Raw genomic sequence first — 24,090 nt, forward strand, 5'->3', positions numbered from 1 at the left:
GAAGACAAATATTTGCTATTTAAAGATAAGAATAGATAATTAAAGATAAGAACCAGAAGGTCAATCTGCTTATTTCTTGCTGGAAATCATACAAGGAGGCTGACATCTTCTGAAGTGTTTTACAAGACATTTAGAAATTTTTGTCTTTCAGACACACTGACACCATTACCATACTTTAACTTGTCTTCCTTTGTGAAACTATTACTGTGAGCTCCAGAATGAGGACAAAGAATGATTTTTTCTAGACACTCTTGAACTATTTTACCCTGAATCATGGATAACCTCCAGTTCATCTAGAATCAGGTTGCCTGGGTTTGAATATGGGTTCCCCTACTTACCATGGGTATAGTCTTGAACAAGTTATTTAATCTTTAAGCTGGTTTCCTCTTCTGTAACAAGATGATACTGATAGTATGTACACCACATGCTGTGATTAGACTTAGAAGAGATCATACATGTCAAGTGTTTAACATAACTCCTGGGTACTTTATAAATACTCAATATTTAATAGTACTTATTACATAAACCAAAACAGCATACACTCTCCTTAGGCAGACAGTATCAAATCTTCTTATGATGGGTTTGGAGTAGATTCATATACAGTGTTTCTTCCCAGTCACTCTGTCCTTTCAGGACATTGATAAACTACCTAACTATATAAAGAGACATTTCAAAATTCCAAATATATCCTCATATAAAGCCAACTATCCAACACTCAGTAACTTACCATCTGATTAATGAATTAACTGCTTTCTGTTTCTCTGAGAATGTGGTGATATAATGAAAAGAATGCAGGACCCATCATTAGCATGGGAAGCATCATCCATTTCAAGAGGAGAGGTAAGATCTTCAGGGAGTGTCAGCACCCCCAGCTCGTAAGTCTTGATACATAAATGGATATGTATCAAGGTGCCTCTCATTTGCTTTAGTAAAACCTCCCTTTGAGAGACATTAATTAAAACATTTAGGAATCACAGCTGAGTCTACAATTTGAGTAGAAGCCAGATACTGAAAAAGGTCTTTCTTCTGTTGTGTTATTTATTGTTGATATAAATATTCCATCCACTGCTCAGAATGCTGAAACAATACTTCAAAGATGTCGTGTGCTTAAACCCCACCCCCCACCTCTCACCCCCATCTGATAAGGAATGAGTCATCATTATATAGTACAGTTCAGACAATGCTAGTCCTGCAACAGTAGAATGGAGAGAAAGAAATATGATGGGGCTCAAGCATAGACCCAGAGGACAAAAGGTTCCTAAGAATACAGTGATAGGCTGATCCAAAGTCTAAATTATTGTGCCAACAGGCCAACATCTGTGACCTTTCCAGATATCACCGTGTCAAATGCATCAACAATCTCTGATGAATAATTTCATTCCTAGAATTATCTCCCAATAAAATTATCAGAGTTGATATATCTCTCACTCAAATCTCTATTCTGTTCCCATTCAGATCTCTCTTTTAAACTTCACATGGGAAACTGCCTATTCTTCAGAAATAGCTCACAACTTTTAAACCAATGCATCTCCACAAACTGGCTTCTTCCTGTTGCTTTTCTATGCACATGGCATCACAATTTCCCCAATGGACATCATCCTTGGCTGCCTCTTCTCCCACACTTACTAAGTAAAATCATTATGTCATATCAAGGCAATTTTTAAAATTCTTTTTCTTCATTCTAATTCCCACTCTCCTACTACCTTTGGTCCAGCTATCATCATCTATGTTTGCATTATGGGAATAATCTCTTAACTATCACCCCAGTCTACCTTGCTCCTCCCCAGTACAATCTTTACAAAGCTACCAATAATCTTTCTACAATGCATTTTCAATTATGCTTCTCTCTGCTTAAAACATTTTAAAGACTTTCACTGTCTTCAGAATAAAAAATAAATTCCTTAAAATCTTGTGGAAGTCCTTTTATGATCTGGTCCTAAAAGTCCCCACACTCAGTGTTCCAAATGTTCTAAATTACGTACGCTTTTTCAAACTTATGCTTTTTATTGCTTGTAGGACTTTGCACTTACTGTTCATTACACTTACAAAAGTGACTTCTTTCCCAATATTTTCATTTATCTGGTTAACCCTTATTCATCCTTCACATTTGTGTCTAGAGACTACCTCTCCCTTGAAGTATTCTCTGACTTCCAATTGTATCCAGTACTTTTTATATGCCCTTAACACCTTTCAAACAGTAATATAATTGCCTTTTTCTTCCCATTTTACCCTAGACTTCTTTTTTTCTGATGTGCTTAAGTTAAACTATTGTGATTGTTGAATTTCTAGTGCATAAAATAGGGCCTCACACATAAGTCCTCAATAGAGAGTTTTAATGAGTACAAAGATATTCATCAAGGTCTGATTATGAAAAATAAAAACTTGATAATTAAAATGCCTAAATATGGGAATGGGTAAGTAAATTTTGCCACATCATCTATAATGCAGAAAACAACATTTCTTTTTCAAAACGAAAAAGGTTTTAAAATCTTTTTATAGATAGGAGCATAAAATTGATGAAATATTGAGTGAAAACCACAGATAAAATTTGCATTAACAATATGATGTCAAGCTTGTAGATGATAGACAGATGATGGATGGATGGATGGATAGATAGATAGATAGATGACAGAGCGGGGAGAGAGAGATGACATATTGACTGGAAAACATACAAATACAATAACAGCATTTATATTTGTCTTATGTGTACTTTCGTTTGCATATATACTTTGAAGTTTATTTCTGACTTTCTGTGATGAGTCAAGTAAAAAAAAATAATAGAAATGCAAAGGCTCACGGTGAATTCTGACTTTATCTTGGCCATGTCTGTAACCAAAGAAATCACATCTGCAGGCATGGAGCATCACAGCTGGATTCTTAGGACAGAGGCAATGCTTGAATAGCCGTATTAGTGTCAGACACAAGTATCAAGGCAGGAATGGAGGAATGGAGTGAAGAGCAAGTCCAGAAAGTAGGGCTCAATGAATGACCAAGGGGCTGTTGAAATTTCCAGAACTGTTCCTAGTGTCATAAATAACAATCTGGCCTAGGAATCAGGGTGGGCCAGCAATGCTAAGGGGATGGTTCTAAACAGATTATTTTTCATGACCAAAAGAGAAACCTGAGCTTCTAATTAGAAACTGAAGTAAACTTACATGATATAGATCAGATATGCATGGCCAGAGTTAGGATAATTATTACCAAGCAAGCAATGGGCTCGATGCCCAATACACAAAGAAGCCAACACTGTGGCACTTACTTTTGAGAAAAGGCAGGCTTGATTGCACGTTGGCTGGCAAGAAGACAGGAAGCAGTGCTCAAATCTGTCTCCCTAAGATGGAGGCTGAGGCAAGTTTTATAAGCAGAGGATAACAAGGCATGACCTGATTGGATCTTGCAATGAGGTGATGCTGGGAGGCATGACCTGATTGGATCTTGCAATGAGGTGATGCTGGGAGGCATGATCTGACTGGATCATGCCATAGGGTGATGCCAGGACTCTATCTGATTGGAGTATGGCACATGCCTTAGGTGTTTGCTTCATAATCTAGTCCCTGTTCCTTGGTCCAAGTGTTACAGACAGGCATGAGCAGGGCAGGAGAGGGCTCTCCCCACACTCACTGGGAATGTCAGGTGATGATGGCTCAGCAATGATCACACTGCCTCTTCAAAAGTGATAAATTGGCACCTGGCACCAGGGAGAGGCCATTTCCTAATGGTCCACACCTATTGCACTAACTGTTCATTGAATGCAGGTGCCAGAGAAGTAACTTCCCAGGCTTATGCATCAAAAGACAAAATAGCAGAGTACAACTTCCCAGTTACACTCCACTAGAAAAGGAAAGAAAGCCTCAGATAAGCATGCCTACAACTTCCTAAACACACTGCACATGTTCATTTCCCAAGGGTAAGGGCACTGCACATGTGGGCATTCCACCCTAAGGCAAGAATCCTGGGAAAGGGGCCAGCCTGTGAAGTCCTAGGATCAAGGTTAAACAGCACGTTTATCCTTCAAGTTGCCCACATGGGTCTCTCCCAAGCATGCTTTCCTTTCTTTCCTGTTCTAAAGACTTCTAAAATAAACCCACTCCTTCTCTGAAACGTGCCTCGGTCTCTTTTTCTGCCTAATGCTCCTCAGACAAATTCTTTCTTCTGGGAAGACAAGAATTGAGGTTGCCGCAGACCCATGCGGATTCACCGCGAGTAACTTGGATACCCTTCACCAGTACACTAGCACTTTGTTTCTACCCATGGTTGCACTCCTGGTTCACCAGGGCATGCTCAGGTTGCAAAACCTGCAACCCTGGGATCTGTGGCAGCTGAAAAACAACTCACAACTTTATTATACAAAGTTGAACTAAGCCGGGCTCCTTCTGCAGTTACATAACTCTAATTTTTGGACATGACGATGAGGGTAAGATACCTAGGCTTATTTCAATAAAACTCATGCTGGGCCTCCACTAGCTAGAGGAAATTAAGCTTATCCTCCTCAAAATGTGCCCAAGACAAGAGACTAGGGCAATAATTAAGGTATCAATTTTATATTTAAGAAGGGTATGGAAGACAGAGACTGAAGAAGAAAAAGTGGTTTTATGACTCTTCTTGGATTAAAAGAAAAAAAAAAATCCAGTATTCTTTAGTAGTTTTCGAAATGGCACTAAATAACAAATGTTCTCTTTGAAGAGAACGATTACCTAGTTAAATTAGAGAGTGTTTTCTTATGAGGGTTGCAATTAAAACTAGAGGGCAAGAGAAACTTGCCTTAGCCATTTGCCATCACCCCAGGGTTTGTTGAGCAACTTTATGCTCCATTTATGTCTTCATAAACCATTCTGTGGAATTAAAAGTGTGTGGCTGACATGAATATTGCCCACTTTGCAAATGAAAAACAAGGAGCAAGAAAAACTTTATGCAAAAGCATGAGGCTATCATACAAAAATTCTTTACAATTATTATCTTTGCTTCCTCACAAAAGTGAGATTACTCTCTTGGTGGATGTCACAGAATTGAAGCTTTGAAACGGAGATGCCAGGCTGTAAATTACATTTCTGAATCAATTACGCCTCTATCAGAAAGCCTATAAATAACATGCAGAATTACCAGATGTGTAATTTTTTGTTACACTTGAACATTTGGTGCATTTAGAATGTCTGAGTGAGGGACTTGGGTTAATCTGTGAATTTCACGGATTCATCTGACAAGACAGTGGAAAAATGTGGGTGAGAATTATGACGACCTTACCTCAAGGAGACTTATCAGAACAAGGTCAACTCAGGAATTTGCCTGCATTTTTCTTAAAAAGAATTTAGATGGGAAACGTTCATTGGAGGCTCTTGGTGTTCCACTGGTTAAATTCTCTAAAGAGTTGATTAAAGGAAATACTTGCTTTCAAATGGGTGAGTGAGCAAAATATACTTCAGTGATGAGCCTCTCTTTTGACAGCTTTACACCAATTTTATTTTGTCACCTTCTTGGGAAGTCTAAGTGAGAAGCTGTTGGACAGTTTATTATAACCACTCTTAGCATCCAAAGCTTAAACATTAAACAGTGGATACAGGAAAGGGCTGGAGTTTATCAAGCAGCCTCAGGCAGTGACCTTCCCAGGAATATCACTTATTCCTGGGTCTGTTACATCATAGAACTTTTTTTCCCCCTGTGACAAGTTAAGCTTTTATTCTTCTTATTTGTAGGTGAGCATTTTGTTATTAAATTTAGAAGTTGCCAGTAATAGGACTAAGAGAAAAATATGCCTTTCTATTCAAGAGAATATAATATCCACCTTTTCATGAGAATTGCTGGGGATATGCAGGAGCCATTCTTTGTTACTGCACTAAAGGAAATCTGGCTCCCTCTGCAGAGTTAGGTAAATCATGTACAATCATATAAATGTTTATTGGCTGTGCCTTGAGTTGACTTACCACTTTTAAAGCTTACAAAATTTTTTCTCGTAGCACAACCTAATAGAATGAACAAGGAGTTTGGAATCAGCTAGAGTCTGACAGATGAATATATCTAAGATCACAGTATCGACAATGCCCCAGCTGCACTTCCAACCCAGCCAGTTTTCTCTGCTATAAAATGGATATAATGGCTTCTCATGTCCAGTGTGGTTTGTAACATTAAATTGGATAATGCTTGCAAAATATTTAGCAGAGTTCTCTACCTACAATTAGTACTAGAAGATGTGGTTCTCAGTTTCATTTAGAAAGGTGTTTTGTTTTTTTTTTTTCAATTCAGCATGCCTTTCCCCATATTTCTTTTTTTCTACCTACAATCACCTGTCCCCAAGGAGGACTCTAGAATAGCAGTTAAGAGCTTAAACTCTGAGTTAGTTTGGGTTCGAATCCCAGTTCAGATACTTATCAATTGCATGAGTGCCAGGAAATTATGTAAATTTTTCTCTGCCCCTGTTTTCTCATCTGCTAAATGAGGACAATAATAGTAACCACCTCACAGAGGCAACACTTTTCTTACCTAACTAGTGTTTTCACTGATACAACAACGAAAGCACTCAGAATACTGCCTGCCACATAAATAAATACAATAAATACTTTTCTATTATGAATACTTTTAAATATCTGTTGAATCCATTCTCCCTCCTTGTGATCATTAATTTTACGTGTCGACTTGCCTAAGCCTTTGAGTGCTCAGATATTTGGTCAAATGTCACTGTGGATGTGTCTAAAAGGTGTTTCTGGATAAGATTAGATTTTAATTGGTAGACTCAGTAAAGCAGACTGGCCTCCCTCATGTGGTTGGGTCTCATCCAATTACTTTGAAACATGAATAGAACAAAAAGGCTGCGTGATGTTACGTTAGAACATTAGGCTTCTCCTGACCTTGGACTGGAACTTACACCATCAACTGTCCTGGTTCTCAGGCCTTCAGATTCAGACTGGAACTCATCACTGGTAATATGTGCAGCACCAGCTTTCTTGGGTGTCCAGCTTACCAACTGTGAGTCTTGGGACTTGTCAGCCTCCATAATCACATGAAGCAATTCTGTATAATAAAGACAGATAGATAAACAGATTAGATAGACAGATGATAGATGAATGGATGGATAGACATGATAGATACACAGATAGATGGATGAATGCATGGATTGACATATATTCTCTATCTCTCTATATCTCTATATTTCTATATATTTCTTATTGTTCCTGTTTCTCTGGAGAATCTTGATTAATACACTCCTTTTTTTTTCTTTTTGCTTCAAATTTCCATGTGCATGAAACTCTGTAATATGTGAGAAACACATTTACCCCTTCTAGTTATAAGCAGTAATCATCAACACTTAAGTAACAGGATAAAAAGTACACTGGTGGCCGGGCGCGGTGGCTCAAGCCTGTAATCCCAGCACTTTGGGAGGCCGAGACGGGCGGATCACGAGGTCAGGAGATCGAGACCATCCTGGCTAACACAGTGAAACCCCGTCTCTACTAAAAATACAAAAAAAAACTTAGCCGGGCGAGGTGGCAGGCGCCTGTAGTCCCAGCTACTCGGGAGGCTGAGGCAGGAGAATGGCGGGAACCCGGGAGGCGGAGCTTGCAGTGAGCTGAGATCCGGCCACTGCACTCCAGCCTGGGTGACAGAGCGAGACTCCGTCTCAAAAAAAAAAAAAAAAAAAAAAAAAAAAAAAAAAAAAAAAAAGTACACTGGTGATTGGACCTCCGAGGAATATTGGCAGATGCCAAAGCTAAAGCATTTATCAAAAGAAACACCAAGATTAAGTATCATAATGGAATTTGCCCTAATCAAATAAGGTCTGCATCCAAAGGCTAGTAGCAAGTTCTCCACAGAACCAAGCAAGAGAAACAAGGAGTAAAGAGGGAGGACAATCACGTGCATGTGTGTGAGTTCTTGGAGTGATGCTCTTGAAGGCCTTGAATCTCAACTCTGAAAAATACCTTTTATATCCTCATTTCCAGTCATTAGAAAATTAGTAGCTGTTCATTTTTAGAAATCCCCTAATAAATCACTGCTTGTGAGGCCCTAAGAGCACTGTTTTCTTTGTTCTGATGGAGAGAAGCATCAGAATTCAATGGATATCTCCTCAACGAGTACAGAATAGATGTCTCCCATGGTTTTGACCTTGCAGTCTCCAAAAGAGTAGGCCGTCTTAATGTTTTCCAAAATTATACTGAGGAAGAAGTTGTCACATTAGAACTTGTTAATGCACTTGCTATCAAAGCTGATACATAAAGAGGTGTCAGATCAAGAGTCAAAGTTTTTACCCAAATCACAAAGATTCTGCAATATCCCACTGAGCATTCTGCATCTGGTTACTCTCAGAATGAAGACTATTTTTCTCATTTAGAGTTATAATAGATAGTATTCTCTGCATTGAGGTATAATTGTCAAATCACATTACAATACACTATCATATACACATTCAACATTCTTATTTGTTTAAAAATACAATGTTTTGCTCCTATCTGAATGACAGCTTTCAGGCAACAGAAGAGAAAAACATTAAAGTTTTAGAATTTATTATTTAAAGCATATAGTCATTAAAATTGAGGCACAGAAAGAAAACTGATGGAGTCAAATCTTCTCTTATGCCAACAATGACGAGTGAGCAAATAAAAAGGAAAATTATAGGATTGTACAAGTGAAATACATGACACAAGTTCAATACAAATCACAGAAATTTGAAGCAAGAGTGGGATAGCACAGTAAAAAAAAAAATTCATTTGTGATTTAATGCTTAATCAAATGTGGATCACTTGACTATGAAGACAACCATGATTATTCGCACAAATTTAAAATATTTAAAGACAGGGCCCATGGAGGATCAGCAACACAAGCCTGTCTTTAATTTCTGAGTTAGTTTATGTTTTTATTTTAGTTCAGCAGATAAATAGCCTAAATTTATTATAACAAGAAAATGAAGAGATTAAGCCTTAGCTACTAGACTTAAATGCACCCATTTTTAAAAAGTTACAAAAAAGATAGTTTGGGTAGTTTTAGAGTGTTTTTTGAATGACTGACAAAAACTCAGTTTTTACCAAAAATCTCTGAATAATTGAGGAAATGTTATTTAAAAGTGATTTTGATCACTGGTTTGGTTCTCAACACAGTTTCATGGGAAACAGAATAGAGAGAGAGAAAGATAGATGCAATCATCCCACAGTGTCCACGGAGGATTGATTCCAAGATCCTTGCAAATACCAAAATCTGCAGATGCTCAAGTCTCTGCTATAAAATGACACAGTATTTGCATATAACCCATAAACATCCCCGTGTATACTTTTAATCATCTCTAGATTACTTATAATACCTAATATAATGGAAATGCTATGAAAATTGCATTATATTGTACTCTTTAGGGAATAATGACAAGAAAAAAATGTCTGTACAAATTTAGCACAGATAGTTTTTTCCCTCAAGTATTTTAGATCCATAGTTTGTTGAATGCATGTATATGGAACCCATGGCTATGGAGGGACAACTGTATGTAGTTTTGTACATAGGAGCCACTGCCTGAAACATTGCATCTAACCTGGATCTAGCTTTGATGGGGAACAGAAGTGAGGCAGCTATGTTCTAATTGAGGCAATGCTATGAGAGAGTTGGTTCCTGTGTTTGGCTGCTCATGCGTTGCTATAAATAAATATCTGAGGCTGGGTAATTTATAAAGAAAAGATATCTAATTGGCTTACAGTTCCACAAGCTTTGCAGGAAGCATAGTGGCGATGTCTGCTTGGCTTCTGGGGAGGCTTTAGGAAGCTTACAATTAGAGCAGAAGGCAAAGTGAGAGCAGGCAGGTCACATGGAAATAGGAACAAGAGGAGGTGGGAGGTGCCACACACTGTTAAACAGCTAAATCTCATGAGAACTTAATCACTAGTGGGAGGAAAGCATCAAAGGGATGGTGTTAAACCATTTATGAGAAACCCACCCCCATGAGCCAATCACCTCCTACCAGACCCCACCTCCAACACTGGCGATTACATTTCAACATGAGATTTAGGTGGAGCAAATATCCAAACTACATCAGATCCCATGGATTTCTAAGTGAACAGATGTATCTAAACAAGAACAATAGCATTGAGTTTTAGGATATTTGCTGAATACTTAATATTAAGAACATTAATACCATATATTCTTATTTATATATTTTAACATGTTATTTTTTTAATTTCTATGCTATAATTTCTCCTATAATGTAGCAACATCATGAGATTTATGAAAATTCTGGCTGGCTTATTTATTCTGTTAGTCCCATATTATGTACTTTATATTTAAGGAATAATTATAATTAGGTTAATAATAGGCTAGGAGTTTTAATAACAATTTATTTACAAGGTGTCACAAATGCCATACAGTGGGCTGTTTAATATGCACTCGTTCACCTACCGTATTTTCTCCTAACAAAAATCCTGTAAGATGTAAAAGCTTTAAAAGAAGCTCTAGGCTCTTCTTGGTCTCATTCCTTTTTCCTACATTTTAAAGAAGGATGCTGATCTGAACTGGTCAAACTCTAGAACAGTTTAACATGTCACAGATTAAGAGGCTGCAGATTTCACAGCAGTGAAAATATCAAGCATACCACTGAGTACTCTCTTTTAACACATGTGGCTAATTACAGTGGCGATACTGAGAGCCACCTAAGTCATGTTTAAACCACCACATTTTGAACTGCTTTTCCCCTTTCCTCTCTTGGGCCTGCTCATACTTGAGTGATAAGAGCTGTGATATGTGTTTTAGCTATAGTGCGATATGGAGATATAACTTCTCCAGGTAAAAAGAGTCCTCCAAGGGAATTTGAAATGTGTGATTGGGACTAAATCTCCAACCAGTAATAGCATATTTGTATGCCTTACTTGTGCCAGAAATCTGCAAGGAAGGAAGAATTTCTAGGAAGCTTTATTCCTAGAGATTTCTACCACTGTATCTCCAGACAATTTCCTATTTCCAAGAAGACAGAATTCCTACGATATTTTCCCATCCTTCCTTTCCTGAATGAAGAGAGCAGTCTTGAGTTATATATATATATATTTTAATTTTATTTTACTTTAAGTTCCAGGATTCTGTGCAGAACAGGCAGGTTTGTTACCTAGGTAAACATGTGCCACGGTGGTTTGCTGCACCTATCAAGCTGTCACCTAGGTATTAAGCCCCGCATGCATTAGCTATTTGTCCTGGTGCTCTCCCTCTCCTCCCCACTTGAGTTATATCCTTTACCTTCTTTACATTTGATTCGTCTCTTATTTTGATAGATGATTTATAGGCCTTAAGAGAGGCCCCTGTCATTTTATTCATGATAGAATTATTTAAACAGTTGAGAAAATACACACTCACACTTACGTAATCATGACACAGAAACTTTCTCATCCTTTGTTTATGTGGCTAAATTAGCCATTCAGATCAGTTTTCAAAGCATCCAGAAACACCTACACATAATTACATAAAGTATTGTCAATACTAAGGAAAATGCCAAAGATCTTCTACTGAGATATGTTGTGCAAATAACAGAATGTCAACTCCGAAAATAATTTAGAGAAAAAATAAATTCAATTAAAAAAAATATGACAACTTAAATGAGCAGTGACCAATTGATCATTTTACTCAGCAGTTGGTGAAAAATTTTGGATTTGTGAGGAGTTCATTATTATTTGACAGACAACTTGTTCGCCATTATTTATATGTAATATTTGAGAAGATAAATTGTGCACATTGTCATCCTAAAGGTACAAGGAATTTCTCTCCACTTCATCCCTCAAATATTTCATTCCACTTTTTTTTTTTCCTTTCTTCTTTGATATTTTTTAACAAACTGCAGTGGGATAACTTTTTTAGGCCAATTATTAGATTGGTTGGTGCAAAAGTAATTGCACCAACCTAATAGATCTAAGTTCAATTCCATGTGAGATATTTATTAAATGTTTGACCCTGAGTAAATTTTTTAATTTCTCAAATTTCCTCATCTATACAATGGGGATGCTTACAAATGCTACTTTCAAATAAGTTTGTTGAGACAGTTAAATGAACAAATACAACATTAAGATGCTCAACAAGTGCTGGGTTCCTCCTGAACTTAAGGCTTCAAACAAGGCATGAAAAAGCTACAGAGATTTTTAGGAAATGCTTGCTAATTTTAAACAACTGAGTCTAGTAACAGACTATATTCAAATAATTAACTTTTGTTATTTCAAATATAATTATTGCCACCAAAATATGAAGGCTGCTCTTGAACTGTGTCGGCCCCTTTTGGCACTGGGTTCTTTCTTGCCGTTGGGTTTCTTTTTTTTTTTTTTTTTTTTTTTGCCTGTACCCTAGAACAGACCATTGTTCTTGACTGACAAATCCATGCTACCCTTGTCAATATTCACCATCCTAATACATATTCCCTTGAATATATGTTCTCTGTTAATTCAGAAATGTGGGAAGTTTAAAGGAATTAACAGTAATATTCATAAAGACATAGACTGTGATTTTTTAATTTATTGTTGGGAAATAATGGGTATTTCAATTAATTTGGGCTGCAAAACCAAATGTCTGCTTTGTTCTCAACACTCTATTAGAAGGTGACCATGCGTTTGCTTTGTCAATCCTCCAAAATGCACTGATATTGAAATAGAAAGACCAACTTACACAGAGAAAACTGAGGTTCAGAGATATTTATATTGTGTGTTACCTTTTTTCTTATTTGTATTAACAAACACAGGGACAGAGATGTTTATTGATTTGCCAACATTTCATATATACTAAAAGATTGAGTTGGTGTTTATTTCATATGTACATATGGTCCCAAAATTCCTGTGCTATCTACTTTAGCATCACCTCTTCCTACATGAAACTGAGTTTATCACAAGATTTTAAAATGTATTAATAATGCATTAGTAAAATTTTTTATGAGCTTCTGTCAGAGAATAATGATAATGGGTTGGGCATCTCCACTTAAAAGATGAAGTAATTGTGCTCACTTCGGCAGCACATATACTAAAATTGGAATGATACAGAGAAGATTAGCATGGCCCCTGCACATGGATGACATGCAAATTTGTGAAGCATTTCATATTTTTTTAAGAAAATGTGGAACATATACACCATGGAATACTATGCAGCCATAAAAAAGGATGAGTTCATGTCCTTTGTAGGGACATGGATGCAGCTGGAAACCCTCATTCTCAGCAAACTATCGCAAGAACTGAAAACCAAACACCGCATGTTCTCATTCATAGGTGGGAATTGAACAATGAGATCACTTGGACACGGGAAGGGGAACATCACATACCGGGGCCTATTATGGGGAGGGAGGAGGGGGGAGCGATGGCATTGGGAGTTATACCTGATGTAAATGACGAGTTGATGGGTGCAGCACACCAACATGGCACATGTACACATATATAACAAACCTGTACGTTGTGCACATGTACCGTAGAACATAAAGTATAATTTTTAAAAGATGAAGTAATTATAATAATGAACATCTATAATAATAATCATCATCATCATCAATATTCTCAGCTTCTGTACAGTTCCTACAGCTTATACAAACTCTACACATTTTTTCAGAAATATTAAAACCAGACCCTGCTCTTAAAAATTTGCCGTGTGTCACATGACTATTCTCTGTGATTCTGAAAGCCCTCCATAAGAAGTTTGTTATCCCCTAAAAAGTGCTGGCATTGTTGAAAAGGAAGGTACCTAGGCTGGACATCATTTGAGTTTTCTTTGAAACTGAAGAAGTAACTTTCTCTGAATGGTCCTCCTCAGTTTCACGCCCCTCTGACAGTCCAGTGACATGAGCTGCAGGGCAGCCCCTGTGTTTCACTAGAGGCTGATATTAAGTAAGTTTGAAAGTGGCAGCAGATATTGGTACCATTTACTTCCTCAACATTGGATTGGATAAAGTACTTCCCCAGCAAATTCATTTTATAATTTTATTTCTTTTCATACTTATGGATTTCAATGGAACGATAAAATATTAATTCTGGAAAACGTTTATGAAACAGATCTGCCTTGCCTAACCATTTTGCAGATGAAGAATCTCAGATACAAGAATTGACTTTCCCAACAAAAAGGCAAGATTAAGTCAAGATTAATGGAAAAGTCAAGATTCAGAATAAAGTTTCCTTCCTTCCTCCCTCCTTGCATTTCTTCTGCAATAATAAGTTGAGTACCTGTCAAATCAATCTAGGATTAAAGGCAAGAAACTCATTCTTTTCCTATATATTTGCATGTTTGGGAGGTGCTGGGGAATAGGGGGATGTGTGTCCCATTGTCCTTGTTACTAAAGATTCAGAAGTTGACCCTCTAAGAATTAACTGTCTATTGGGAAAACAAAATTGTAAATACATAATCTCACTCTCTCACTCACACACATACACACACACGCCGGTGGTAGTATTCATGATATTTTCAAGATAGAGTATTGTGTGTGAGCCAAATCAGCTTGTTGGTGCTGTTTCTTAGTCTACAGCTTGTTTCTCTCTCCACTTTGTTTCTTATCACCTTGTCAATTGCATACCTCCTAAGAGACCAGAGCAGATGACATTGTAACCTACAGCAGACCTTAGGGACCAGCTGCCTTAGCTGGGACTCTGACACTTTTCCTTCCATTAACCCTAACTGACTACTAAAGACAGAACATTTTGGTTTTCAATTCCCTAAGCACCTCTTGAGTTCAGCTTGCCTCAAGTACAACCATACATCAGAATTACATTTCTTCCAGTTTCAGTGCCCTATGTTCTGGTGAGTTCTAGGGGATTTCTGTTTCAATAACCAGACCCTACTCTTCAAAGCCACCATTTAAAATACTCAGAAAGTTCTGTTTTTTAAATCAATGAAAGATATTAGACAGAAATGGTTTTCCACTTTAGAAGAAGCTAGTCTGGAAACTGAATTGTAAATAGTACAATTGGTGAGTACAGAACGTGTGTTTAAGGGAAAGCTAATTTACCCATATCATTCAACATTTATAGCTGATATGGGCCACTGACATACATTTTGTATTTCGCAAATGGTTCAGGGGGGAGATTATTTAAAAGTTTGACCATCATGTTCTTTCCTCCTCAAAATAAAAACTCATAATACCGAAAAGTAGATTATTTAAAAGTTTGACCAACACGTTCTTTCCTCATCAAACTAGCAAACTCATAAACTGAAAAATATACAGAGGAAGATTTTAGAATGAGCAGGTATACACAAGGTTAAACTAGCCATTGCCCAGTGTTTTTAAAGAAAGTAATGGACATGGTGGGACAATAATGACCAATCACAAAACTCATTAAATATACACAAAATATTTATTTTATATATATATATATATATCTCACATAATACATACTATCTGATGCAATCCTCATATTCTGACTACTGTGCACACTTGGACCATTTGTTTCTGTGAAGAGTTAGATTCTATAAGGTTTCCATCACTGACATTTTAAGTTACATACAAGCTCTAGTCTCCGAAATGTTCAACATATGAAAAGGTTTATGCCACATCTAATGATATCCTCTTACACCCAAAAATAAAGTTTTCTGGCTTAAATTATAAAAACACTTTTATTTCTAGGCAGAAAAGAAACAAACAGAAAAACATATATTGTATTTCTAATTATCATGTGTTTTTTCCATGTACTAATCTTTTCATAATATTCTTCAATGAGGCTAATTATCGTTGAAATGGTTGGACATTTTAGAAGACTTGTGTTAGGTAATATGTAAAAAAAAAAAAAACCCTCAATAAGTATTTCTTCTGAATCATTTAATCATTTATTCAGTCCATATATATCAGCAACCGTTTTATTCCATTCACTGTGGAACTGCTAAGAATGCCAAGGTGAGACATCCTCTCTTTGGAGCCAGTGATTGTAAAGGAGAGACAGGCATATGAACAAATAATTAAATGTTGTTACCTGAATAAAAATATTGGGACAGACAAACTAACATGAGATTACAAAAGAAAAAAACAAATGGCTCTGATTTGGTGGGGGAGTCTTGGAAGGTTGATGGAAGAGGAGACTAAACAGGAGCATTTCAGGGGCATGATGTAGGGGAGAATATGGAGAGGCAGATGCAATGTGGGGAGACAGGGATCGCAACAGATTTAATGATCCACAAGGTGCCTAATTATGACTGAAAGAGGAAGTAGAAGTGGAGGAGTGAAGGGATAAAGCTAATGACATTTCTACTTTTACATACCAGTCAGTACCTATTGCATATCTGCAGGTCTTCAGGGAAAATAACCATCCTTAAAAATTAAACTGTTACTCCTTATGGTACCCATGATTGCCACTGCCCAACTGGAAAACATTTCCAGATTTTTCTTTTCCTTATTTCATTATAATTTTTCTTCTCCTGTCATTCCCCTCTCCCAACAGAAGCCCCCACATCCGTTCCACAGTACTTGGTATGCAGATGGAAGGTTGAATGATGAAAAATTATTCAAACAGCATACCACAAGCTAACTATTTCAAGCGTATCTATTGACTGAAGAGATTTGCATTATGAACTAAGTCACTGCAACAAGACAATGGTAAATAGCAGCCAAAACAAAGAAATAGATCATTTAAATAAAGGAAAAGAGCTAACACCAACGTGTATCCATTTCTCCTCAGTTGAAATTTACCCTAGAGGAACTAATATGAAAATATTACTTTCATTGTTTAAAGGAAATCCAGTGGAATGAAATGCTAATTTTGTATCTCCAGTAGTGAATTGGATGAATGAGAAATGCATTCAACTGCAGTATATCCAGTTTTTGCTGTATACACATTGTAAAGTCCTACAGATATAAAAATTAATGCCGGGCACAGTGGCTCACACCTGTAATCTCAGCACTTTGGGAGGCCAAGGCGGGTGGATCACGAGGTCAAGAACTCAAGACCAGTCTGGCTAACATGGTGAAACCCCATCTCTACTAAGAATACAAAAATAAGCCAGGCGTGGTGGAACGTGCCTATAATCCCAGCTACTGAGGCAAGATAATTGCTTAAACCTGGGAGGCAGAGGTTGCAGTGAGCTGAGATGGCACCACTGCACTCTAGCCTGGGTGAGACAGCAAGACTCCAAATGGAAAAAATAAAAATTAAAAAAAAATAACAAGACATAGTCATTGCACTCAAGAATGTAACAGCTGATTAAGGGAGAAAGACACAAACAAGTAGTAGCTGCAATGAAAATTGGTAACATGTACAAAGGATGGCTACACAAAATATCATCAGAGAATGGAAGAGAAAGAAATGGTCCTACCGTGTTCAATTGATATTTGGAGGATAGTTAACAATAAAAACTTAAAAGGTGATATTCAAACCAGAAGATTAGTAAGTAGAAATATTGATGGAGGCACTGCAGATGACCTGGGAGACAGAGTGGCCTTTCAGAAAGAAAATAATGTAGAAAGTCTCAAGAACAGAAAATAACATGATCATAGCAATTATTCTATACAGAGAAGGAAAAGAGGTATCAGTGGGGTCTAATGGAAAGAAATTGGGTTATAGTAGTCCCGTAATCAGAGTTTAAGCTGAAAAAACTGAATGGAACCAGTTTATAAAGAGCCTGCTTGCCACACTATGAAAACTGCATCCTATCAGGTAGCTAAGGAGAACACTTTAACTTATCAGACGTGCTTTTGAAGAAGAGAAAAGTCAGGGCAGACTGAGATGAAGTGATTTTAGTTAGGAAACACCTGGGAAGATCCTATTTAGTAATTCAGGGTGGAAGATGATGTAAGCCAAATCAGGATTTATATTGACTAGGGTAATTTTTTTTATCACTTAATTAAAAGATAACTATAGAACATTTAATAATGATATGGTGCTACTAGCCTAAAGCACTTTAAATGTAGAAACAGTAAGGAACTCTGTGAGAATAGAGATCTTGCTTTCAGGAATTGCAGGAATTCCACTATACCCTCAAGACCTTGAATATTGCCTGGCAAATCACAGGCGTTTAATAGTATCTGGTAAATAAGTCAAGGGAGGGAGGGAGGGAGGGAGGGATGGATGGATGGATGGATGAAATTTTATTTGGCTTCTGATTTATATCAGGTTCACTAGGAACGAGACTTTAACATGGAGATTCAAGTGCAGGAGGTGTTATTAGAAAGCAGTTAGAGGAACAAGGATCGGACAGAAGGAGAAGATAACCCATAGAGAAGCCCCAGCCAACTCTAGGGGGATCTCTGCATGGCTCCTCTAGAGCTATACTGTTTCTTTTGTACCCTAATCAACTAGTCATTGGATAAGGGACACCCATTTGATTAAAGGAAATTCCTAGAGAGAGGCTCAGCTCGGAGACGTTAGCAGCCAACCCTCTCAGAAGCTGGAGAAATACCTGCCTCATGTTTAATGGGAAACTGCATTTCATGGTTCCTGGCACATTGCAAGCATTCACTAAATGATTAAATATTGGTGTTATTAAGATCTTGAATTACAAGAGGGATTTCCTATTTTCTCCAACTTAGTCTCCAGTAAGTTATTTCTGGAAAGTAAACTTTCCAAGTTTCAATTATCTGCAGTTCAAAGTTTTGAGGGGTTAGGGACTCAGACTTTCCTCTATACAGTCAAATACAGAATATTCTAAAGAGTGAACATGAAGTAAGTATAAATTAATGGTAACAGAGAAAGGGTTAATTCCCTGGGTAAGCATGGCCGTCCTCTTCAAGCATGGCCAGGGAGCAAGAAGACGTATGTCTGCACTGCCAGTCTGACTTTGGAGATAAAGAACACTGACTGGAACTGTGAGTTCAGAAAAGTTGCTTCATCTCTCAGAACCTAAGTTTCTTCACTGATCGTAAGACCTTCCTCGGAAGATTGACTTGAAGAGTTTATGACACAGCATCCCCAAGTTAAGAGAAAAGCAAACTGTCATGGAGTACTGAATATTTAAGGGTTTCAAATTCCAAATGGCTGCTTCCTTTATTTGTTCTTTGCCTCTGTTTAGTTTCCAAGAGACCTGGTCCCAGTTCTAGTACTCAACTACTCTTTCCACTGAGTTATATGGGATTATACCCCTAGTGGTTCAAAACCAAACAAAATATCATGAAATCTTTACCTTGTAATAAAGAGGAAGGGTTTTTCAATTCAACAAAAAAGATAAAAATACTGTATACATTTATTACCTAGAGTGAAATAATGTGCCGTTTTATTGGTGTTGCCATGTTAACTTTCTTGGATCCTAACTTTGTGCACCATCACAAAGTCGTACTAATATTAGTGCAGCGTCTAAGGGCAGAAGTTACAGCATCAGACAACCGACATTTAAAACCAAGCTATGCCACATTGCTAGCTATGTGATGAATTATTTAAGACCCTTAGGTCTCAGTTACTTTTTTTTGCAAAACATGCATGAATCATAGAATCTAATTCGTAAGATTATGTGATGAAGAAATAAGATACTGCATGTAAAGTCCTCAGTGCAGTGCCTAGTGCTGAATAACTCTTCTTAATAATAGCAGCCATCATTTTTTGACCACTGTGTGAGTTTGTTAAAGCTGCCATACAGAATACCACAAACTGGGTGGCTTAAACAACAGAAATTCACTGTCTCACAGTTGCGAAGGCTACGAGTCCAAGATCCAAGTGTCAGTAGGTTTGGATTCTCCTGAAGCCTCTCTCCTTGGCTTGCAGACGGCTGCCTTCTCACTGTGTCCTCACATGGACTTTCCTCCTTTTGTACACATCCGTACTAGAAGCAGGACCCACCCGACCTGTCTCATTTTAAGTTAACTGCCTCTGTAAAGATGATTTTTTTTTTTTTTGCCCATAACCAAAACTTCATTGAAAATCTGACATCAAAATAGGAGACCACTGTTGTACACCTTATAAAACGAAATGTAATTACATTATCTTGGTAGATTAATTCGAATTATGGAACTTATGATAAGCTTTTCTGTGAGATAACACAAATTCAGGAAGCTGTGTGGATCATTAGTGTTGCTTTCTCCTAAATGAATAGCCTTCTGTGAGGCTGGCCTTTCCTCCTGTAGGCTGGCACAACACTGTTAAACAACCTACTCCAAGAACCACTCTCTGAGCATGGTTGAAAACCGTGCTAATCTTGTAGCAACCTGGACATTTTACATGCATATAGTAAGAATGTGGACTTCGCACTAGCCATTTCTTTTTAAGATTTTTCTTTTCCTCTTCCAAGGATAGAGGTAGTAAATCCCTTGCCAAAGTCATCCTTTCGCAAGTCCAGCCCTTCTAGACTCTCAGTCAACACTGCTAGCAAGCCGCACGCGATGTGCACTCAGCATCTGCTATTTCCAACTGTGGTTACATTCTGAGATACTATGGGTTGGGACTTCAACATAACGGATTTTGTGGGGGACACAATTCAACCCATAACAACCACTCACCATTTGTTATCTATTACGTGTCAAGTGTAATGCCAGAACCACTTTCTTCTGAGTGTGCCCCAAGTGTGTTCTTGACATTACCTCATAAACTGTTGTACCCTTTAACTTAACTCTTGCTCAACAAGCAGCTTGCCTCGTTGTTATTTTTCAACACAGAAATAGGCTTTTTCTCTAATATATGTACAAAATGTATATTCATTGTAAAATGCTCAGACAATATAAACATCTGTAAAGATAAAAGGAAGCCTATGTATAACCCCAATGCAAAGAAATAACTGCTGTTTTGATATTTGTAGATGGACAGATATTTTTTCTTTTTCTTTTCTCACATACAGAAACTTACTGTTTCTCAAAGGTGGAATTATACTCTACGTCTGCCCATATTTTACATTTAAAATATTTTAGACATCATTTATGCCAAAAAGTATAAATCTACATCACAAATTTAATGCTAAATAATATTTTATAGTAACTGTTTTCCAGCATTACATTGCTGACAACTTTTTTGCTATTACAAAAAAAGCAGTTCAATGAACATCCCTGTTGAAGCATCTTTGCCCTGATCATTTCTTTCATAAACTTTTCAACATAAAAGCATTAAAAAAACTTAGATTGGTTGATACGTATTTCAAGATTGCCCTCCAGAAAGATGTTCCAATTATAGTCCTTTTAAGTGCTAACCAGTTAATATAATTGCCGGGAAACATGCTGATTTTGCATCAACCCTCTTCTACCCCCTGCCTTCCCCCAGCCATAACTACCCCTTGAGAAGCCATATCGTACTAATTGAACCAATATAACATGGCCCTTTCCCTTCAGAGTGACAAGGCTAAAACAGATTATACAATTTGCAAGTAACACATGGAGACATATATCCAAGTGCTAAATTGCATGTAGTACAGATGCTAAGCACCCTGGGAGGCGCGGCTTATTTCCTTCTGCTTTTAGTCCCCACACAGGGTTGAAATGAAACACACCCATGTGCAGCAATGTGTCTAATGTGTTTTTCTAAAAGAATACTTAATCTTCTAGTTCAACTTTAGAGAAACTAAAGCAAAAACAGCCTCACAACCTGCTTCTCCACCTTCACCTGCTACCATTCTAACTCACTGAACTCCAGCCATGCTGATTTTCTTTTATGTTTCTCCAGCACCAAGCTCATGCCTGATCAAGAGCCCTTCTACTTGTTGCTCCCTCTGCTTCAAATGCTCTTCCCCAATGTCATTCCCCATGGCTCCCTCTCCCTATTCAGGTCTCAGTGACATTCATCTCACTCATGACATCCTCAGAAAGGCCTTCACTGAGAGTCCAATTAATAGCACCTTCACCCTACCCCTTTGACCTCCAACTGCTTTGCTCTTTCGTTACTTCTTAGTATATACCATGGGTAAGAATTGTCTCATTTATTTTGAGCTTATTTCATATTGTCCTATACACACTACAATGTAAGCTCTATAGAGACAGTAACTTGGCTGATTCATCCATCACTATATAGAAAACAATATTCCTACCTGGCATGAACCATATTTCATAGACTTAAAAAAATTTTTTTCACATTTAAACATCAAGCTATATGTCTTAAACTTAAGTGTCATTTAGATAGCCATCAGTGCATAATTGACATTGCCTACACATGCGGAAACTTGGTCATCACTACCGACGTTGTCATCTCTTCAGTGGAGTCTGTATACTGTTGAAACTACATGGGTAGTGTTTAATTGCCATATAAAATACCCTTGAAATTTATTATATAAAACATCTTTGATTTTGATGATTGAGCATTGAATTTAAATGTTGGACACCTAGAAAGTCATAGACACATAATACCAGAAACAGAACCTAAGTTTAATATTAGTCAGGCTAATACTTGTAGGAAGAGGAATGATCACATCTCCATATTGCCTTGTAGAACAAAAAGAAGTGCATTATGGAGTATATGAAATGAAGACATATCCAAGTAGATTACGCTATTACATTTTGTTACATTTTGCACATAACTTTCCATGTATCTTGCTAAGATACATGCAAAAGTTTTGTCCATTATGTGCCAAGCAAAAGATTTTTAAAATCCTAAACATTTATGTACCTGATAACATAGGTTAACAATATATGAAGCAAAAAAAAAGAGATAGGACTGCAAGTAGAAGTAGAAAACCACAAATATAACCAGCTATAATTGATAGAAAAAGTAGACAGAATATCAGTAAGGATGGAAGACTTGAAAGTTATAAACAAATGACTGAACCTAATTGACATTTTTAGGACACTCTTCCCAACGACAGCAAAATGAACGTTCTTTTCAAGTACATATGAAACATTTACAAAGACAGGTTATACTCTGGGTCATAATATAAGTCTCAATAAATGTGAAAGAACTCAGGTCAGATAAAATATGTTCTCTGAACACAATGAAATTAAAATAAAATCAACAACAGAAATATCTCTGGAAAAATCTAAAAATATGTAGAAATAAAATAACATCCTCATAAATAACCCATGTCAAAGAAGAAACTAACAAAAATTATAAATTGTTTTAATTGAATGACAACAGAAACACAACATATCAAACTTTGAGGAATGCTTCCAAAGCAGTAATTGGGACAAAATTTAGAGCACTGAAGACCTATATCAAAAACAAAGAGCAGGAGGAGCAGAAGACGGATGCCTCAAATGAACTATCTCAGCATCAATTTTGAGAAATTAGAACAGCAAATTAAACTCAAAGGTAGGAGAAGAAATAATGAAGATGAAGGTGGAAGAAAATGAAAATATAAAACAAAAAAATAAGAGAAAAACAATGAAACCAAAATCTGGTTCTTTTTATTTTCCAAAAATATTGATAAACCTCTAGCCAGACTTTTGAGATACACACACACACACACGAGAGAGAGAGAGAGAGAGAGAGAGAGAGAGAGAGAGAGAGAGAACAAATGATCAATATTACCAGTCTCAGGAGTGAGAAAAGTGAAATTGTTTTTAGAGTTAAAAGCTTTTCAAAAAACAAAATTCCAAGCCCAGATAACTTCACTGTTGAAGTCTGCCAAACATTTAACAAATAAATAGTATTCTACACAAACTCTTGGAGAAATTTGAAACCTGAAGAAATAGTTTCCAACCCACTCATGACACAAAAATTATTCTGGTACAAAAAATCAAAGATGTTGTAAGAAAAGAAAACTACAGATTAATAACTCTTAGGATCATGGATATAAAAAGTCCAAGAAAATTTTTTAGCAAAATGATTTCAACATTTTACAATAATGATAATACATCATGATCAACTTGAGTGTATCTCAGGAATGCACAGTTGGTTCAGCATTCAAAAATTAATGTAAATCACCTTCATGTAGCTTGTTCTAACATTGAAAACAAACTATATTATCCTCTCAGTAGATACAGAGAGTACATTTGACAAAATCCAACATTATTCCTGATAAAAACTCAGCAAACTACAAGTAGAAGAAAACTTCCTCAACTCAATAGAGGCAGTTACATAACACAAACAACTAACATCAAAGGTATTGATAAAAGACAGAATGTTTTCCCTGAGAACAGAAACAAAGCAAGGAAGTCCATTCTCACCAGTTACATTCAACATTGTACTGGAGACTCTGGCCAGAGCAATAAGGGAAGAAAAATAACTAAAGGGCATTTCGTTTTGGAAAAAAAGAAGTAAAAATGTCAGTATTCGCAGATGACATGATTGTCTATGTAAAAAACACAAAACACAATGGAATGTACAATAATGCAACTAGAACTAATACATGAATTTAAAA

General features: G+C 36.9%; 1 non-coding gene and 1 pseudogene across 2 annotated transcripts; one reads left to right on the forward strand and one right to left on the reverse strand.

Moving 5' to 3' along the window:
* The first annotated feature begins 12,924 nt into the window (after window positions 1-12,924).
* Window positions 12,925-13,031, forward strand: LOC116271406. The gene has a single exon (XR_004179961.1). It is a non-coding gene; the product is annotated as a U6 spliceosomal RNA (small nuclear RNA).
* A 4,965-nt stretch (window positions 13,032-17,996) lies between these two features.
* LOC110742043 lies at window positions 17,997-23,101 on the reverse strand (annotated as a pseudogene). The gene has a single exon (XR_002519268.2). The product of XR_002519268.2 is annotated as a 40S ribosomal protein S27-like pseudogene (transcript).
* Between the last annotated feature and the right edge of the window lie 989 nt (window positions 23,102-24,090).

Source organism: Papio anubis, chromosome 18 (assembly GCF_008728515.1).
Source record: "Papio anubis isolate 15944 chromosome 18, Panubis1.0, whole genome shotgun sequence".
NCBI lineage: Eukaryota > Metazoa > Chordata > Mammalia > Primates > Cercopithecidae > Papio > Papio anubis.